Consider the following 6,000-nt stretch of genomic DNA (forward strand, 5'->3'; position numbering starts at 1 on the left):
CTCCCCCTCTCCTTCCTCTCTGTCTCTCTCTTCCCCTCCCGCAGCCGAGGCTCCATTGGAGCAAAGATGGCCCGGGCGCTGGGGATGGCTCCTTGGCCTCTGCCCCAGGCGCTGGAGTGGCTCTGGTCGCAACAGAGCGACGCCCCGGAGGGGCAGAGCATTGCCCCTGGTGGGCGTGCCAGGTGGATCCCTGTCGGGCACATGTGGGAGTTTGTCTGTCTCTCCTTGTTTCTAGCTTCAGAAAAATACAAAAAAAAAAAAAAAATAATCAACAAACTGACCAGTATTTCAATGGGAACTATGGGCCTGCTTTTGGCTAATGAGATGGTCAATGTCCGGTTCCATATTTGTCACTGCTAGCTGTAACAAGTGATATGACACGCTTCCAGAGCCGTGACACATGCGTCCCGCATCACTGTACGTGAGCAAGGCAGTGCTTTGCGGCGCTGCCACATACAGTACTCCACATACTGCGTCCTGTGCTCCTCTCACTGACCACCAATAAAAGAAGTGCCCCTTCCGGAAGTGCGGAAGGGGCCGGATAAATGGCCTCAGGGGGCCGCATGCGGCCCACCGGCCGTAGTTTGGGGACCCCTGGTTTATATAGTAAAAACGGTAACTATAATATTCAGCCCTACTTTAACTTCCAGCTGTACTTATCACTAATTTATTTTAACTTCTACCTATTACAGGTCTACATTTCCCCCTAAACCAAAACCAAAACAAGCGATATATTTTTTGTCTGTTTTGGTAGACCTTTATTTACTTTTGGTGTTATTACGACAGGAGAGGGTAATCCTTTCTAAGATGGTGTCCTTTTGCCTGAAACCATCAAAAACTGTGTGCTCTAAATACTCAGCTGTGTGTGAGCGGTTCCTGTGGGAGTCCACCAGGACTATCGCCGTGACACATGCTTGTCTCCTGGGACAGCCTCCATCTCTGCCTGGGTGCCCCACAGGCCGTCAGACTTTGAAATCTCTCCTGATTTCTGGTCTGGAACACTGGTCACTGCAGCTAAGTGTGTGGCTTTGATGCTAGGGAGATTCAACCCATAGAAACAAGGAGGCTTCTTCAGTAAACTCCAAGCAGAGGAAGGGCCGCATATAAAGAAGCCTTTGTGGGCTGGGAATAACTTCGGTTTTTCACTAGTAAATTCAGTCATTACTTAAAATGCTCCCAGAACTATGCTAGGTATTGGAGTGGCAGTATCATAATTCTAAAAATAATTTTAAAAGAGTACTAGCCTTCAGAAAAAATGAGTATTATGTTTATATTTTATTCCTGGTCAGTGAAGGCCCAGGACATGATTTAGCTAACGCAATCGAATGAGTTAAATGATGACGCAAAACAGCGTATCAAAAAAGGGAAAGATGACCTAGACTGACCTCGTGCAAGGGAGAGCCGTGAAAATGGCTTTGATACGGTTACTTAGGCATGATGGGATGCAAATGTCTGGCATGAGAAATGAATCCTAGATATGCAGGATGGATGTCTGTGTGGAACAGCGAGGGTGGGAGGGATGGTATTCGGAGGTGGAAAGAGCTGTGTTGTGGCCCCACTGTCCCGCTGTGGGAGTACAGCCTCCCTCACTCACTTCCTCCTCTGTAAAGTAAGGACGGACAAGAAGCTCTGAATACTTGGTTCTCAAACACCAGACTGCAGGGCTGGGACCGGTCCATGATGACAGAGAAAAATGAGGACAAGATAGTGAGTTTTTCACCAATCTATTTATTAAATGTAAAGGACTACCTTCATCTTGCATGTTTAGCCTTCACACTTTTCTTGGTATTAAAATGTCTTTCATTTTTATGAAATGGTGTAGTGGATGGATTTTTTTTTTAATAGCTTCATTTGGCAAAATAAGAATTTGGTGAGAATAAGCCCTGTGTGAAATCACTTCCCCCAATTAAAAAAAAAAAAAGTGCTGGTCAGTAAAGAACCAGGCACAAAGACTCTGGATGAGAGATTTTAGTCAGTCTGTAAGAGTTCCTATGGAACTTGACAAGGACACAGACCCAGGCCCCAGTCTAGACCCCATGTGTCTGTCACGTATTTTTCTGAAACATACATGGGGAACTATTTGTTTTCTGGCTTAGAAACCATTAGGCCTAAACATCTTAGCACAGCATCTGTGGCCTCTTTATAACCCAGTTCCAGTCTCTCTCTCTGCCTCCTGCAACTCTCAACACACCCTATACTCTTGCCACACTAGACTTTCCACTGGGGAGCCCAACCAACTCATAAACCTTCCCACCTCCTTGCCTTTGCTTAAGCCGGTTCCTCTGCCCAGGCTTCCCTGCCTCCTACTGCCTGGAAAACTCCTATTTGTTTCTCAGTGCCTGATGTCACTTTTTACTCTGAAATTTTCCTTAATTTGTCCTGCGCCCTCCAACTATAGAAATGATCCCTAAAAGTATAGTCTTTGTCCTGTGCCCTTCAAAGAATGAATTGCTGCCTCTTCCATGATCTTTTTGCAGTATGTTTTGCAATTTAGTTTACTTCCATTGCACTTATCAGGGGTATTTGTTCCTACGCCATTGTCTCCTCTAGGACCGTGACACACAAGCACCTAGTTTGGTTTATTACCCTCAAATATTTACTGAATGGAAATATATTGTTTGGTACTGATGAAAGAGAAACAAGGTTTGATTTAGGCTGGTCTTATAAATAAAAGACTACTTATATGGACTGAATCCCTGAGACTCAGGCAGGCCCCCACCCACTCTGATTCCTTCTGCACTGGCTCATGTGTGCCTCAAATTCCACCCTGAAAGGTTCATTCTTTTGCTTACAGCTTGCAATGTGAGGAGTTGATGAGATTCTTTCCTGAGCTCAGATTCTGATGAAGGAAAGGAGGAGAGAGCATGGAATCAATATAAGAGAGGCAGGAAAAAGGCCACCAGAAGAAATGAGGGCAGAAAGAGGCCTCTGAGGAGAAAGCTGGTTCCATCCCTCATTTCCCCAGGTTGGCTGAGGTTTTCTGGAGTTCAAGAGACATTGATTTTAAAAAGGCCACCTGTTTGTATCCCTCAAGATGTTTAGGATGGTAACTGCAGGGTTCAGCAGGGCACAGTATGGCCCTCACAAGTCTGTCTATACAGAGATATCTTTCTACTAGGAAAAGGCAATGAAGCTCAGGTGCCTGATTTGAGAGGGCTGGAAATACTCACCAGGTTCCAGGGGAGAACACAGAAGACTGGGTGAGTGGGGCAGGACTAGAGAGCCGGACTCAATCAGGGGGCTGTGAATCGAGGTGGTGCCAGCTTAGGATGCTGGCTGGGGTGGAAGGCAGGGCGTGGGCCTGCAGGGGGAGGGATGATGAGCTCGGGTAGGTGGGGGTGGGGGGGTCAAGGCCCTGCGCCCGGTTTTCTATATCCAACGGCAGGCGAACCCCAGGAGGGAGGCCTCTGCGCCCCTGGCTCCCTGGACCCTGCAGCCTTCCTCTGACTCCGACCCGGGACAATGGGGAAACTTTTTCAGTCTTGCTTGGTGCCGGGACTGGATACATCGGGAGCTCAAGGCAGGCTCCGCGGAGGTTCCCGCGGGCCGAGGGTGCAGACCCGGAGTGCGGGCGTGTGGGTGTGTGCATGAGCGTGGACCCGGAGCGACACACACTCACACACACACACTCACACGCCCGCACCCACGCAGGGCCCTCGGCCGCGCCGCCGCGCCTCCCCAGACCGTCATTCAGTCCCAAGCCCGGTCCTCCCGGGGCCGCGCCCGGTGACAAGTCCCTGCCGAAGGTTTCTCAGTAACGAAGCGGGGGGGATGCCAGGGCCAGGACCAGGAGCGACTGCGGCGTCTCCCCACCACCCCGCTGTCCCCCGCCCCCCGCCCGGGGGAAGGGGACCGGGACCAAAAGTGCGTACCCCGGGCTCTTACCGCTCAGGCGGCCGAGTGCGCGCGGGAGCGCCGGGCGGGCGGGTCCCGCCCCGCCACGTCGGCAGGGCCGGCGGGGACGCGGCCAGAGGGCGGGCCTGGAGGGGGACACGGGGCCGACTGCCCCGCCCCGCGGCCGGCTAGGCCGGGCCCCGCCCCGCGTGCGCCCCGCCCCAGCCCCGGAGCGAGGGGGCTCCCCGGCACCCGTTCCCTCGGGCTGGGAGGGTCCCACTTGCGCTTCTGACCCTGCCGGGGAGACGGCTTTTCCAGCTCTGCGCTGGTGGTGAGGGCCGGAGGGGCGCCCATCCCATTCGAGACGCGGCTCCGGATTCACCGGATCCCTTTCCTTCCTTTAGAAGTGCCCTGAAAAGCCCGCAGACACTTAGACGAGGAAGGGGTCGCTCAAGTTCAGCCAGAGTTTGAGATCTGCCGATTGTGCGTTAAACAGCGTTCTTTTACCCTGTCTGTGGGAGTGTAATCTGATTTAAAACCAACGGTGCAACCAAACAAAAGCACTTTCTAGGTCAATTTGGAAACGTGGATCAAATTTCAAATGCATTAGCCCAGGAGTTCCACATCTGTGAATCTGTCCTAAGTAAACAGTCAAATGTGCAAATGTGTTTATTGTGGTTGTTGATGCCAGGGAAAACCAGAGACAACCGGTCCTACAATAAAGCGTTGGCGAAGTAAACTAAAGTAATTTCAGTCCGGTGTACTGTAGCCATGAAAAATTCTGTACAGCCAATTCGTTGTCGTGGAAGGGAAGGCCATAGCCCAATCTTAAATCGAGGATAGGGGAAGCTTAGAAGAGTACATGCATACTATGAACCTATTCTTGTAAATATATATGTATATTTACATGTATGTATTTTTATGTAAAAGTTAGGGATATATAATTTTAGAAACAGTGATTCTGAGTTCTGCAATTGTGAGTATGAGCAAACTGTGTTCCAGGCGTATCATAGACACAAATACCCTTACCTGTGGGACAGCTCCAACCTTTGCTGCAACAGCCCAATCAGGCATCCCCTTTTATAGGGCTGGTTTCCCTCTTTTCACCCAAATCACACTTTTCCAACAAAAGATTAATCAAGCAATCCTGGCAACAAGTTTTGTTGCCAATTGCAAATTATGCCTTTCACTCAAATGTTATTGCTTCCAAGCCCACCAGGTTTTTTTTCAACACTTTCATTTTTCTGCAGCTTAGCATTTTTTTTGTTTTAAAAAAGTCTGTAGTATTTAAAACATATAGAAAACTAGAGGATAATATGACAAATGTAAGTAGAGATATAATGGCTAGATTAAGCGATTTTTTTCTTTTGCTTTAAAAGAAAAAATGTTACAGATATGTGTGAAAGCCTGTCTCTTTCATTCTCCACTTCCTTGGAGGTAACCACTGTCCTGAGGTTGTTGTGTATCCTTCCCATCCATATTTCTATATTTTACTGCACATACCCGCTCCCATAAAAGTTGTATAGAATTTTTTTTTTTTTTTTTGCATTTTTCTGAAGCTGGAAACAGGGAAAGACAGTCAGACAGACTCCCGCATGCGCCCAACCGGGATCCACCCGGCACGCCCACCATGGGGCAACGCTCTGCCCACCAGGGGGCGATGCTCTGCCCATCCTGGGCGTCGCCATGTTGCGACCAGAGCCACTCTAGCGCCTGAGGCAGAGGCCACAGAGCCATCCCCAGCGCCCAGGCCATCTTTGCTCCAATGGAGCCTTGGCTGCGGGAGGGGAAGAGAGAGACAGAGAGGAAGGCACGGTGGAGGGGTGGAGAAGCAAATGGGCGCTTCTCCTGTGTGCCCTGGCCGGGAATCGAAGCCGGGTTCTCCGCACACTAGGTCGACGCTCTACCGCTGAGCCAACCGGCCAGGGCTAGAATTGTTTTTTAATGCTTTAAAATTTCATAAATAAAATTTCATATACTTGTTTACTCAACATCATATTTTTTATAACCATTCATTTTTATACATGTAGCTCTTGCCAGTTCCCTTCAAAGTCTTTATAGCATTCCATTGTAGGACTATGCTGCAATTTATTCATTCCCCCATCAATGGACGGGACGTTCAGTGTTGCATTGTTCACGATTACATATAGTGCTGCAATGGCTGAC

At 49.4% G+C, this 6,000-nt stretch overlaps 1 protein-coding gene across 3 annotated transcripts in view; it reads right to left on the minus strand.

Annotated features, from left to right (window-relative positions):
- The window catches only part of FAM114A1 (family with sequence similarity 114 member A1), a 69,292-nt gene extending 65,324 nt beyond the window's left edge, over positions 1-3,968 (minus strand). Inside the window, exon 1 of one of the 3 annotated variants that reach the window (XM_066280040.1) lies at positions 3,886-3,968. The gene's annotated coding sequence lies outside the window, so the exon portion shown is untranslated. Of the gene's footprint in view, positions 1-3,170; positions 3,237-3,872 lie in introns of those variants that run through there. The other 2 variants (XM_066280041.1, XM_066280042.1) reach the window with 2 other exon arrangements.
- Positions 3,969-6,000: the final 2,032 nt, after the last annotated feature.

Source organism: Saccopteryx bilineata, chromosome 5, assembly GCF_036850765.1.
Source record: "Saccopteryx bilineata isolate mSacBil1 chromosome 5, mSacBil1_pri_phased_curated, whole genome shotgun sequence".
In the NCBI taxonomy this organism is placed as follows: Eukaryota; Metazoa; Chordata; class Mammalia; order Chiroptera; family Emballonuridae; genus Saccopteryx; species Saccopteryx bilineata.